We start from the raw sequence: 13,386 nt of genomic DNA, 5'->3' as shown, positions 1-13,386 counted from the left end.
CTTGTTACTGTTCGCCAGTCCGACTTCTCGCCCCTTACCGTAACTCTTTGGCTCCTTCCTGTTAGGTAGTTCCTTATCCATTCTAGGACCTTTCCCCCCACCCCCGCCTGCCTCTCGAGCTTGAACAGCAGTCTCATGTGCGGTACTGTATCAAAGGCTTTTTGGCAGTCCAGAAATATGCCGTCTGCCCAACCATCTCTGTCCTGTCTTATCCTCGTTATTTTATCATAGAATTCCAGAAGGTTTGTTAGGCACGATTTCCCTGTCCAGAACCCATGTTGATGTTTGTTCACAAACCTAATGTTCTCCAGGTGTGCAACCAGTCGTAGCCTAATTATTCTTTCCAGTATTTTACAGGGGATGCTTGTCAGTGATACAGGTCTGTAGTTAAGTGCCTCCTCCCTATCTCCTTTCTTGAGGATCGGCACGACATTTGCCTTCTTCCAGCAACTGGGCAATTCTCCTGACATAAGTGACTCATTAAAGATCATTGCCAGAGGCACGCTGAGGGCCTGTGCTGCTTCTTTTAGTATCCACGGTGATACTTTGTCTGGTCCAACTGCTTTAGTTGCATCTAGAGTTGTCAACTGTTTCATTACCTCCTCTGCTGTCACCTCTATATCTGATAGTCTTTCATCTAGGGTAACCCCTTCCAACAATGGGAGCTGCTCAGGCTCGGTAGTGAACACTCCATGGAAACTGGCATTCAGTGCCTCGCAGATTTCCTTGTCACTTTCAGTATATGCCCCCTCTGTCTTCCTTAGTCTTGTCACTTGGTCGTTCACCGACATTTTTCTTCTTATATGACTGTGTAGTAACTTAGGTTGTTTTTTCGCTTTGATTGCAATATCGTTCTCATAGTCCCTTTCCGATGTTCGTCTTATGTTAATGTAATCGTTCCTAGCTCTGTTGTATCTGCTTCTGTTGTCCTCTGTTCTTTGTCTTCTGTACTTCCTCCACTCCCGCCTGCTGGCCATTTTTGCTTCCTGACACTGTCTATTAAACCATGGGTTATTATATTCCTTCTTATTTTTTCCCTTTACCGTTGGTATAAATCTCTCTTCGGCCTCCTGGCATTTCTGTATGACTAGGTCCATCATATCTTGGACTGTTTTTCCTCTAATTTCTTCCTCCCACTGCACTTCACCCAGATAGTCCCTTATCCTCATATAGTCCCCTTTCCTGTAGTCAGCTCTCCTTTCCCAGATCTCTTGTCCCATGGTCATAATTTTGAATTCCATCATGTAGTCAAAGACTAGGACACAATGGTCACTGGCCCCTAGAGGTATTTCATGCTCTAAATTCTCGATATCTTCTACGTTCTGGGTGAAAATCAGGTCTAATAGGCTCGGTGCATCTCCTCCTCTTTCCCTTGTGTCTTCCTTCACATGTTGTGTCAGGAAATTCCTGTCTATAACATCTACTAATTTTGCTCCCCACGTTTCATCCCCTCCATGCGGATTCCTTGATTCCCAATTTATCTCTCCATGATTTAGGTCCCCCATGATCAGCAGCTTCGCTCTCATTCTGTGGGCTAGTGTTGCTGCCTTCTGCAGTTCATCTATACATGCTTTGTTGTTGTCATCATACTCCTGCCTGGGTCTTCTACTGTTTGGTGGGGGATTGTAGATTACCAAGATCACAATCTTCCTCCCATCTACTGTCAGAGTTCCATGTATGAAGCTTGTGCACTCATTGGTAACTCGATTTCCCAGGTCTTCAAACTTCCATTTCCGCTTTATTAGGAGTGCTACTCCCCCTCCCTGTCTCTGTGTCCTCTCTTTTCGTATCACCTGGTACCCTTCAGGAAAGATTGCATCTGAGATCATGTCATTAATTTTAGTTTCCACAATTGCAACTATGTCAGGATCTGCTTCACTCACTCTTTCTTTTATCTCTTCTGCTTTATTAGATACCCCATCAGCATTGGTGTACCAAACCTTGAGATTCTTCATGGAAACTCTTGTACCAGAGTTCTCCCTTTCTCTGGGGGTCTGGGGGGATCTGGGGGATGTCTGGGGGGTGACTGGGGGCAGAGGGGATCTGGGGGATCTGGGGGGTGTCTGGGGGATGACTGGGGGCGGGGAGGGTCCGGGGGATGTCCGGGGGGATCCAGGGGGTGTCTGGGGGGGTCCGGGGGGTGTATGGGGGGTGAAAGAGTTCAGGAGGGGTGCTTGGGGGGCTACTGGGGGCTGGGCTTCTAGGAAGGTAGGTAGGAGGGTCTGGGGTAGGGCCTGGGTAGGTAGGTCTGGAGTAGGAAGGGCATACTGGGTCTGAAGATTAGGGAGGGCATAGAGGGGTTGGGAGATGGCGTAAGGTTGGGAGACAGATAGAGGTTGAGAGGTTGGGAGGGGGATGGATAGAGGGGGTGGGGGGGACCTCCCACCTCCCTCGCAAGGGTGGGGGGTCACATGGAAGGAGAGGGGATGAGGAGGGGTGAGGGCAGGGCAGGCTTTGGGTGTTGAGGGGATGAGGTCTGGGTGGGTTCTTGGGGTTGAGGGGATGAGGTCTGGATGGGATTTGGGGGTTGAGGGGATGAGAGCTGGGTGGGTTTTGGGGGTTGAGGGGACGAGGGCTGGACGGGTTTTGGGGGTTGAGGTGATGAGGGGGTCCTTGGAATGTGGGATGAATTTGACTCCAGTGGGGTCAGAGGGGTCAAGGGATGTGCTGGGGAGATAAGCAGGGGCGGCTGATTTGGGAAAGGGGTGACCTGAGAAGCACGTGTGAGCTGGTTAGCATGGGGTGGATTAGCACTGGGGTGTGTAGCTGCGCTCAAATGGGAAGAGTCAAATGTGTGTGTGTGTGTGTGTGTGTGTGTGTACATTTCATTTTTAACTGACGTCAGTTTGAACTGTGACAGTTATAACTGAACAGTCATAACTGTCAGTTAAAACTGGACGTGTGTGGTCGGCCTTAGACTATGGAATACCTCCCCCACCCTCCCAGGACATTACAACAATAGGCTGCAGTGACTCACAACACCCGCGTTATGGAGTAGCTTCACAACACTTATCACAACCTTTCCATCCTACACCAAGTGTAGGATGGCGGCCTCTGGCTAGGCTGGAGTACCGTTGAAAAATAAACCCGAACACCAACGTTGGTCTTTAAAGGTGGAAATCCCTAAATATCCCTGAGGCCCGAGACTGTTCAACACGCTTCCACTACACATAAGGGGCATAACTGGCAAACCCCTCACAGTGTTCAAGAGAGAACTGGATAAGCACCTCCAAAGGATACCTGATCAACCAGGCTGTGACTCATACGTCAGGCTGCGAGCAGCCGCGTCTAACAGCCTGGTTGATCAGTCCAGCAACCAGGAGGCCTGGTCGACGACCGGGCCGCGGGGACACTAAGCCCCGGAAGCACCTCAAGGTAGCCTCAAGGTAGGCACCAGGGGCTTTTCCACAACCCGCAACCACGTCGTTAGGGGGGAGGAGGGGGGGGGGTGTCACCAGACAAGCCTGGTCCCTGGCACGGGAATAGGGGAGAACCCTGGAAACCTACTTCAGGTAAACAGGCTTACGTGCAGTCCTGTTTCGAGGAGTTCTACTCCAAAGGTAAGCTTGATCGCTCAGGCTGTTGCTTACAGCGGCCCACAGGTCTTTTTGCTAAACAGCTCAACCGGCAGTTATTGCATAAATGTGTGCCAATTGTCTCTTGAAAACGTCAACTTTTGTTGCGAGAAAATGTCTTATACATGAGGGAGGGAGGTGGACGAGCCCATGGTGAGATCTGTAGTTGTTGGGTCTACTACTGAGGCAATATTCATGCCCATACCCGTAGCTGTGATGAGTACCGTGGTGTACGGTGCGAGGGTCACACAGTAACCGTGCACTCACACTGCCTCCCACCACTGTGCTTCTCACTGCACTCCGACGTGATTGTGTTTGCCTCACTCTTACTCTCTCTGTGTCGAGGAGTAAACAGCCATCGTCTCAGTGTGTCCCTTCTCTGCTCCTCACTGTGTGTCCTTACTCCACACACACATGTATCACACGTCTTCCACACATCCCTGAATACAATACCTCAATTGTGTTTTGTTTTCCGATTGTTTCGCAACTTTTGTCACCATAATTACTCCACTAGACCTCACAACCCTGGTGGGATGAAGAAACAGAGGAGGGGGGGACATGATCGCAAACTACAAGATACCTGGCGGGAATTGACCACTTCTGTAAACCCCCCACCTTCACTAACGCCACTATCATACCTCTACATCATATTTACCCACTTATACTCCACTGCCTCACACGACACCACCACTCCTACCCCCCCCTCCCGTCCCTAAGGTAACCCCCCCCCCCCTTCCCTCATCCCAGGGGAACCCCTTCCCCTAGCTATCCCAGAAACTATATACAATACATTATACATTCTCACTAATACCTGTAATCTTCAAGTAATATGAGCAAGCTGAGGACCGCCCCGTTACTGTTGGCCGCCCCGTTACTGTTGGCCGCCCCGTTACTGTTGGCCGCCCCGTTACTGTTGCCAACGGTGGCAGGGAGGGAGAAGCAGAGTGACAACAGTTGGAAGTTGTTACAAAGGAGAGAGAGAAACGTTGGCTGTTCTTAATAAAATACTCAGTATACATGACCCTAAATACTCAGTATATATGTCCCTAAATACTCGTATACATATCCCTAAATACTCAGTATATATGTCCCTAAATACTCAGTATATATGTCCCTAAATACTCAGTATACATATCCCTAAATACTCAGTATACATGTACCTAAATACTCAGTATACATATCCCTAAATACTCAGTATACATGTCCCTCAATACTCAGTATATATGTCCCTAAATACTCAGTATACATGTCCCTAAAATGTGTACGCCGTTACAGCCCCGCTCCTGTGCTAGGTAAGTCCACTACGGGCTCACCATAGCCCGTGCTACTTGCAACTTTTGCTTCCCAGTAGCTGAATCTAACACAACAATACGGCATTTATATGTATACCAACTACTAAACGAAAAACTATTACGTCCACAGTTCTTCCATATCAGTGACCATCTTCCTGACATCACGAATATTTTCACTGATATTGAAAAAAATTATCTAATATTAAGCTTGTCTATATCACTGAATGTCTTACAATAATAATTCCCAGACAATTCGGGAGAATGTTGCGTGCGTCGCTAATCATCTTGAAACTCATCAATACCAAAACGATGAGGGGTTGCAGTGCCTCACTGCACCGTCAAGCTCAAGAGGGTTCAGAAGTACGGAGCGAGACTCGTCCCAGAATTACGAGGGATGAAGCGCGAAGAAAGACTGAAGGAACTAAACCTGACGACGCTATAGAGGAAAGAGACACAAAACATGGTAGTAATATATAAAATATTTAGGGGGGATTGACAGAGCGGAGAAAGGGAAAATGTTCACAATGAATAACAATAGAACAAGAGGGGGAGGAACAATAGAACAACATAGAACTCCCATAGATCGAAGCTTGAGACTCAGGTGTGTCATAGAGAAGTTAGGAAGTTTTCGTTTAGCGTAAGAGAGGCGGTTCGACGCAGGTTCGAATCCTCGTCACGTCCCTTGTGGATTTGTTCAAATCATGAATCATTGCATTAAGACATCCAGCGGTTATAAAAGCCTGGGTCCAAGAGCTAGTGCTCGATCCTGGAGGCACAAATAGGGAAGTACAGGCACTATGCGTGTAAATTTAAGGTATAAGCTGTGAGGAGCGGAAGTGCGCATGTTAGCCGGGCAAGCAGCGAGTCGTTATTTGACAATTTGAATCCTTGGCGGTGATCGCTGGGCGGACCCGGGTCCTGGCCGCGCGTGGGGCTTCATGCTCCACCCGTGGCTGCTTCCCCGCCTCCACCACCCCCTCCTGCTGGCCCTGCTGGGGGTGAGGGCTGTCACGGCGGGCGGGCGGGCGGTCTGTCTGTCTGTCTGTCTGTCTGTCTGTCTGTCTGTCTGTGTCTGTCTGTCTGTCTGTCTGTCTGTCTGTCTGTCTGTCTGTCTGTCTGTCTGTGTCTGTCTGTCTGTCTGTCTGTCTGTCTGTCTGTCTGTCTGTCTGTCTGTCTGTCTGTCTGTCTGTCTGTCTGTCTGTCTGTCTCTCTCTCTCTCTCTCTCTCTCTCTCTCTCTCTCTCTCTCTCTCTCTCTCTCTCTCTCTCTCTCTCACCTTCCTCCACGCCGTGATCTCTCATTATGTCTCATAAATATGCCTCATTACATATCTGTATTGTAAATCTGCCATAATAAATGTGTGAGCGTAGGAGTGTGTGGCGGCCATGTTGGCTGGCCGGGCCCTGGAGACCTTCCCATCACCGGTCGTGTGTGAGTCAACAGGAAGAGTTCATCACAGGAGGAAACTGAGTGCCCACATGAGCCATAGGGACGTTAGAAAGAACTTTTTCAGTGTTAGAGTAGTTAGTAAATGGAATGCATTAGGTAGTGATGTGGTGGAGGCTGACTCCATACACAGTTTCAAATGTAGATATGACAGAGCCCAGTAGGCTCGGGAATCTGTACACCAGTTGATTGACGGTTGAGAGGCGGGACCAAAGAGCCAAGTCTCGACCCCCACAAGCACAAATAGATGAGTACAGGAGCTCCCGGCTGCCAAATACACCGTGTAGGCTACAAGATGTTTTAAGGGTTCGAACCCGCAACTCTGCAGCCACTATTTAGTGTCCACTCAGCCAGCTGACCTTTACAAATAAATGAAATTTTAAGATCTGATAAGAATCATACGAGGATATGAACTTGTGGGTGAAAGGTTACTTGGTCCGCCCCCTCTGACCTGGTGGTGACCTTACATACATAGACTTACTGGTTCATACCATGACCAGTGAGGTGAGGCTTACCTGCCAGGTGTGGGAGGGGGGGGGGGGTGGCCCCATGGAGGGGATGGTATACATGTATACCATGGAGTATACATGTTTACAAGAACACACAGCCACGCCCCCCCTCCCACCTGGTGGTGACCTTACACACAGCCACGCCCCCCCCCCTCCCACCTGGTGGTGACCTTACACACAGCCACGCCCCCCCACCACCAAACACCACGTACCTTACTAAGTGCCAGCCATAAAGAGTTAAGAAGTGGTCCCGGGAGAGCGTCGCAGGATTAACTACACCTACCATTAACGGCAAGTATTCCGGCGTGGATTAATTAACACAAATATTACAGGTATTATCAATGTAAACTACGGCCGGCAGCGGGGCAGTGGTGCCGGGCCACGACAAACTGTTATTGTACACAGCTATTTCTGTCCCCTCACCCTAACTTATAATAGTAAGTACAGAAAGATTTGTAACAACGGTCTACAGGTAGGGTGACCTTGGTGTACACCTGTCCCTACGTACACGCTTGGTACTGTGTACACACTTGGCAATGTGTACATGCTTGGTACTATATACATGAAGCATTATATCACCCATACAAATAACATCAAATCATAAACATTTAGACTGATCCTAACCCGGTAGGCCTAATACCACACTTAATTGTCAAATCGCAGACCATTTACCTGGTCATAAAAACTGACTAAGATGAGAGAAGGTGAGCAGGAGGCTGTGAGGAGGAAGAGATGCCCCTGCCAGCCTGCCCCCCTCTTTGCCAGCCTGCCCCCCCCCTTGCCTGCCTGCCCCCCCCCCTTGCCAGCCTGCCCGCCTGCCCCCCCCTTGCCAGCCTGCCCCCCCCCCCTTGCCAGCCTGCCCCCCTCTTGCCAGTCTGCCAGCCTGCCCCCTTGCCAGCCAGCCAGCCTGACACAGCCCTCCACTCCCCACCTTTTCCTTGGTAATAACAACACCAATTACGTTCAGAAATGTTAATTACCAGTACTTGGGGACGGAGAGTACAGTGGTTAAGTACACGGTTGTTGTCTCCCCCGGGAGTACCCGGGGGCACGGAGTACAGCAGGAGCAGGAGGAGGAGGAAGACGAAGAGGAGGAGGAAGAAGACGAGGAAGAAGTAGAGGAGGAGCAGCATACTGGCGATGAGAAGGTCGATACATGGCGACTACCATGATTACTTAGCTCTCTACCGTGCCCTGGTTCATACCATGACCAGTGAGGTGAGGCTTACCTGCCAAGTGTGCTAGGGGAGGGGGGTGACCCCCATGGAGGGGATGGTAGTGGAGTATACATGTTTACAAGTACACACAGCTATGTACACCAGACGAGGGTTGACTAACAGCCGGGGGCCCCAGAGCTGAAGTTCAACCACTGCACGGACGCAATCCCCCCTCCCCTCCCCCCCTCCCCTTCCCAAACACACACACATTCATTTCTACACAACTTTCAAGCTCAATTCGACAAAGAATTTGAAAGTAAAGAGTAGTTAGGTTGAACTTGACCTAACAGCCTTGTTAGGCTCAACCTAACAACCTTGTTAGACTCAACCTAACAACCTTGTTAGGCTCAACCTCACTCCCCGTAGGCACCAATAGGTAAGTACTGAGAGGTAAATACAAGTACACACACACAATGTACAAGATAAAAGTTAAGGGAGACATGATTACCACATACAAAATTGTCTGTGGGAGGGGGGAATTGCAAGCGAAGATAAAGACAATCTATGACGAGTGGTACTCGCACAAAGGGGTCCAGGCATACACACATACCTATACACCAGTTGACCGAGAGTGTAGAGGCGGGTTCAAGGAAGGAAGGAAGGAATTATCAAGGGAAAGCGCCAAGCCATTACGACTATATAGCACTGGGAAGGGGTCAGGATAAGGATTTGGGGTGGGACGGGGGGAAGGAATGGTGCCCCAACCACTTGTGGACGGTCGGGGATTGAACGCCGATCTGCATGAAGCCAGACCGTCGCTCTACCGTCCAGTCCAAGTGGTTGGGTGCAAGGAGCCGAAGCTCAACCTGGGGATGTTGTTGTTGTTAAAGATTTAGCTACTCAGGACGAAGTGTCCATGTAGCACGGGCTATGGTGAGCCCGTAAACCTGGGGGGCAGAGCCTGACACTTGTGGCTGGCACCATCGACCAGAGGGCGGTGACAGGTGAGGTCATGAAGGTGGTAATGTGAGCAGGATTACCACAGGTGCTCAGGGCTCACCTCACACACACACGCCAAGGTCACCCCTCACTCATCACCACTCATAACGCACGCACCACACTCACTATACTTATACACCTCCTCCTGCAATGTGTGTGTGTGTGCAATTATGCGCTGGCATGAATGTATAACAAAATATTAGGGCATTGGTTGGGATTGAACTCTCATTTCTGGCCTCCTAGACACGCTCTGCCCACTCATGCTCTCATGAGTGGGCAATATATATATATTGAACTACTCACAGTCAGTAGTTCACATTTCATTAGCATATATCAGCATATGTTAATGATGCAACAATAAGTATGTAAGCAGTGTGTACAAGACAACTATGATGGCAGGAACACAGCACAAGCAAGGATGGTACACACCTCCGGGAGCGGGTCGGCCGAGCGGACAGCACACTGGACTTGTGATCCTGTGGTCCCGGGTTCGACCCCGGGCGCCAGAGAGAAACAATGGGCAGAGTTTCTTTCACCCTATGCCCCTGTTACCTAGCAGTAAAATAGGTACCTGGGTGTTAGTCAGCTGTCACGGGCTGCTTCCGGGGGGTGGAGGCCTAGTCGAGGACCGGGCCGCGGGAACAATAAAAAGCCCCGAAATCATCTCAAGATAACGTCAAGATAATCAAGATAACGCCAAGATAATCAAGATAACCTGTCTACATATATTTTTCCTATACATAAACTGTGTATCGTTGTGACTTTTATTACATTAAGAGGAACATGGATTTAAAAAAAATAGCTTTTACCGGTTATTTTTTTTTAAAGAAATCAGATTAGAAATTTTTATTAAAAATTTAAGTACCTGGGACGTCTTTGTCTTGAATGTGCTCCAGTGTTTCTGGGGAGGCTTAAGATGCTTTTATTATTACTGAATACATATAACTGAAACGTAAATGTTTAATTACTTATGTTAGAAGTAATACATATGCATACACTCCCTCCCTCCCCCCTCACATGCACACTAACACACACTCCTTCCCCCTTATACACCCCCCCCCCCACAACACACACACACACCAACACACACACACCAACACAGGATGTAACAGTACAGACAGACATGACCGTGGGAACAGACCCCCTAGAAGTCAACAGGAGTCTTGACCTCTTTCCTTCAGGAGCACGACTTGGCCCGCGTCCCTGGCTAATACGCGCCCACCACAACCACCACTACGCCCACCACAACTACCACTACGCCCACCACAACCACCACCACAACCACCACTACGCCCACCACCACCACCACTACGCCCACCACAACCACCACTACGCCCACCACAACCACCACAACCACCACTACGCCCACCACAACCACCACTACGCCCACCACAACCACCACTACGCCCACCACAACCACCACCACAACCACCACCTTACCTTGTGGTGATTGCGAGGATCACCGTCCCCGCGGCTGTTGGACGCGACTGCTCGCAGCCTCACGTATGAATCACAGCCTGGAGGATCAGGTACCCTTTGGAGGTCCAACAGTCTAGTTGACCAGCAGACCACAAACCTGGAGGCCTGGGCAGAGACCGGGCCGCGAGGACGTTGGTGCTCGGAACCACCGCAAAGTAACCGCAAAGTAACCGCAAGAGTAGTGAGGAAAATGTAATAGACTAGAAGAGCAGGTGGCAGCAGATATCAGCCTCTGCCTCACCCTAAATGTATGGCAGCAGGAAAGCCAGGAACCAGCAGCTAAAACTCCATTGATCATAAAGACATTGTTGACTACACACACCTACGTATATATATATGTGTGTGTGTGTGTGTGTGTTTGTGTGTGTGTGTGTGTGTGTGTGTGTGTGTGTGTGTGTGTGTGTGTGTGTGTGTGTGTGTGTGTGTGTGTGTGTGTGTGTGTGTGTGTACAGAATAATAGCCTCAGACACGGCTGTGGGAGACGTAGGTTGTGTGTGAGGAGCAACAGGAGGACGAGGTAAAGTGACCTTGGGGAGTGACCTCCTGTTGTTTACAGTCACAGAACAGGTCTATCACCTGTTTATGGGGGAGGACGGTCAGGGTAAGAGTAGGTTGTTGGCTGTTGTGGAGGGTTGTGGAGGGTTGTTGGCTGTTGTGGAGGGTTGTTGGCTGTTGTGGAGGGTTGTTGGCTGTTGTGGAGGGCTGTTGGCTGTTGTGGAGGGCTGTTGTGGGTTGTGGAGGACTGTTGTGGGTTGTGGAGGGCTGTTGTGGGTTGTGGAGGGCTGTTGTGGGTTGTGGAGGGCTGTTGTGGGTTGTGGAGGGCTGTTGTGGGTTGTGGAGGGCTGTTGTGGGTTGTGGAGGGCTGTTGTGGGTTGTGGAGGGCTGTTGTGGGTTGTGGAGGGCTGTTGTGGGTTGTGGAGGGCTGTTGTGGGTTGTGGAGGGCTGTTGTGGGTTGTGGAGGGTTGTGGAGGGCTGTTGTGGGTTGTGGAGGGCTGTTGTGGGTTGTGGAGGGCTGTTGTGGGTTGTGGAGGGCTGTTGTGGGTTGTGGAGGGCTGTTGTGGGTTGTGGAGGGCTGTTGTGGGTTGTGGAGGGTTGTGGAGGGCTGTTGTGGGTTGTGGAGGGCTGTTGTGGGTTGTGGAGGGCTGTTGTGGGTTGTGGAGGGCTGTTGTGGGTTGTGGAGGGCTGTTGTGGGTTGTGGAGGGTTGTGGAGGGCTGTTGTGGGTTGTGGAGGGTTGTGGAGGGCTGTTGTGGGTTGTGGAGGGTTGTGGAGGGCTGTTGTGGGTTGTGGAGGGCTGTTGTGGGTTGTGGAGGGCTGTTGTGGGTTGTGGAGGGCTGTTGTGGGTTGTGGAGGGCTGTTGTGGGTTGTGGAGGGCTGTTGTGGGTTGTGGAGGGTTGTGGAGGGCTGTTGTGGGTTGTGGAGGGCTGTTGTGGGTTGTGGAGGGCTGTTGTGGGTTGTGGAGGGTTGTTGTGGGTTGTGGAGGGTTGTGGAGGGCTGTTGTGGGTTGTGGAGGGTTGTGGAGGGCTGTTGTGGGTTGTGGAGGGCTGTTGTGGGTTGTGGAGGGCTGTTGTGGGTTGTGGAGGGTTGTTGTGGGTTGTGGAGGGTTGTGGAGGGCTGTTGTGGGTTGTGGAGGGTTGTGGAGGGTTGTGGAGGGTTGTTGTGGGTTGTGGAGGGTTGTGGAGGGCTGTTGTGGGTTGTGGAGGGTTGTGGAGGGCTGTTGTGGGTTGTGGAGGGTTGTGGAGGGCTGTTGTGGGTTGTGGAGGGTTGTGGAGGGCTGTTGTGGGTTGTGGAGGGTTGTGGAGGGCTGTTGTGGGTTGTGGAGGGTTGTGGAGGGCTGTTGTGGGTTGTGGAGGGTTGTGGAGGGCTGTTGTGGGTTGTGGAGGGTTGTGGAGGGCTGTTGTGGGTTGTGGAGGACTGTTGGCTGTTGTGGAGGGTTGTGGAGGGGGTTACTACCATCACCCGCCACACTCGTCAAATTATAACTCAACACGCACAACAAAGTAATAATCAGTGATAGGTAGGTAACCGTCACGCCGCCGCCGCCGCCACCATCCAAGACTCACTCTCCTTCACAATCAACCTCGTCATTAATATCAACAATATAATGATAAGGCACACGAGATACTAAAGTCCAATTCCCATGAAAATGTCAAGGATACTCGACTTTCCAGGCACGTATCGATGTGACGAGGTCGTCTACTGGAACAAGACCTCACAAGTAATGTTGTATGATACGCTACTTATCAACATAATAATTAATATAATTATAATTACTATTATGAGCAGCAGCTGCTCTAATAATGTTCTTTGTTTCTCTTTTCGAACACAGTGAGAAGTCTTAATTATGCCCCTAATGTGTCGAGGGAGTGTTGAACAGTCTTGGGTCTTCAAGATGATAAGAGTTCTTTCTCAGCGTACCTGTTGCACCTATGCTTTTGAACGGGACTAATTTGAACATCCCGCCATGCCTCCTGGTCTCACGTGGCGTAATTACAGCATGCAGATTAGGAACCAGCCCCCTCTTAATATTTTCAGGGTGTAAATTATTATGTATCTCTCCCGCCTGCGCTCTAGGGAATACACATTTAAAAATATTAATCACCCCCCAATAATTTGGATGTTTTATCGAGCTGATTCTAGCAGACGGAATTCAACGTGGAATGATGCCAGGCTACGGTAAATGGAGTAGGTAAAAACAGGTCACATTCGCCTTATACATTATATGGAAATATGCTAAAATAAACTGTCAAATATCTCTGGCCGGTACAAGGTAATATACTGTCACTAGTGGACCAGACCCTATTTCAAGCCTTATCTAAGCTTGCCAATTTTAGAGTCAGTTTAGAGTCAGCCCGAAATTAGAATATGTCATGTCCGGTGTCATTCTTCCCCTATTGTCATACCATGCACGGCTGCCCGTTTTCTATGTGTG

At 50.0% G+C, this 13,386-nt stretch overlaps 1 protein-coding gene across 11 annotated transcripts in view; it reads right to left on the bottom strand.

Moving 5' to 3' along the window:
• LOC123757133 (nahoda) overlaps window positions 1–13,386 on the bottom strand; it is a 290,479-nt gene that overhangs the window by 82,096 nt on the left and 194,997 nt on the right. The gene's annotated exons all lie outside the window — the stretch shown is intronic.

The sequence above is a fragment of the Procambarus clarkii genome, chromosome 13 (genome assembly GCF_040958095.1).
Source record: "Procambarus clarkii isolate CNS0578487 chromosome 13, FALCON_Pclarkii_2.0, whole genome shotgun sequence".
Taxonomy (NCBI): domain Eukaryota; kingdom Metazoa; phylum Arthropoda; class Malacostraca; order Decapoda; family Cambaridae; genus Procambarus; species Procambarus clarkii.
The sequence above is the reverse complement of the archived record's forward strand: the minus strand, read 5'-3'. Positions and strand labels throughout refer to the sequence as shown.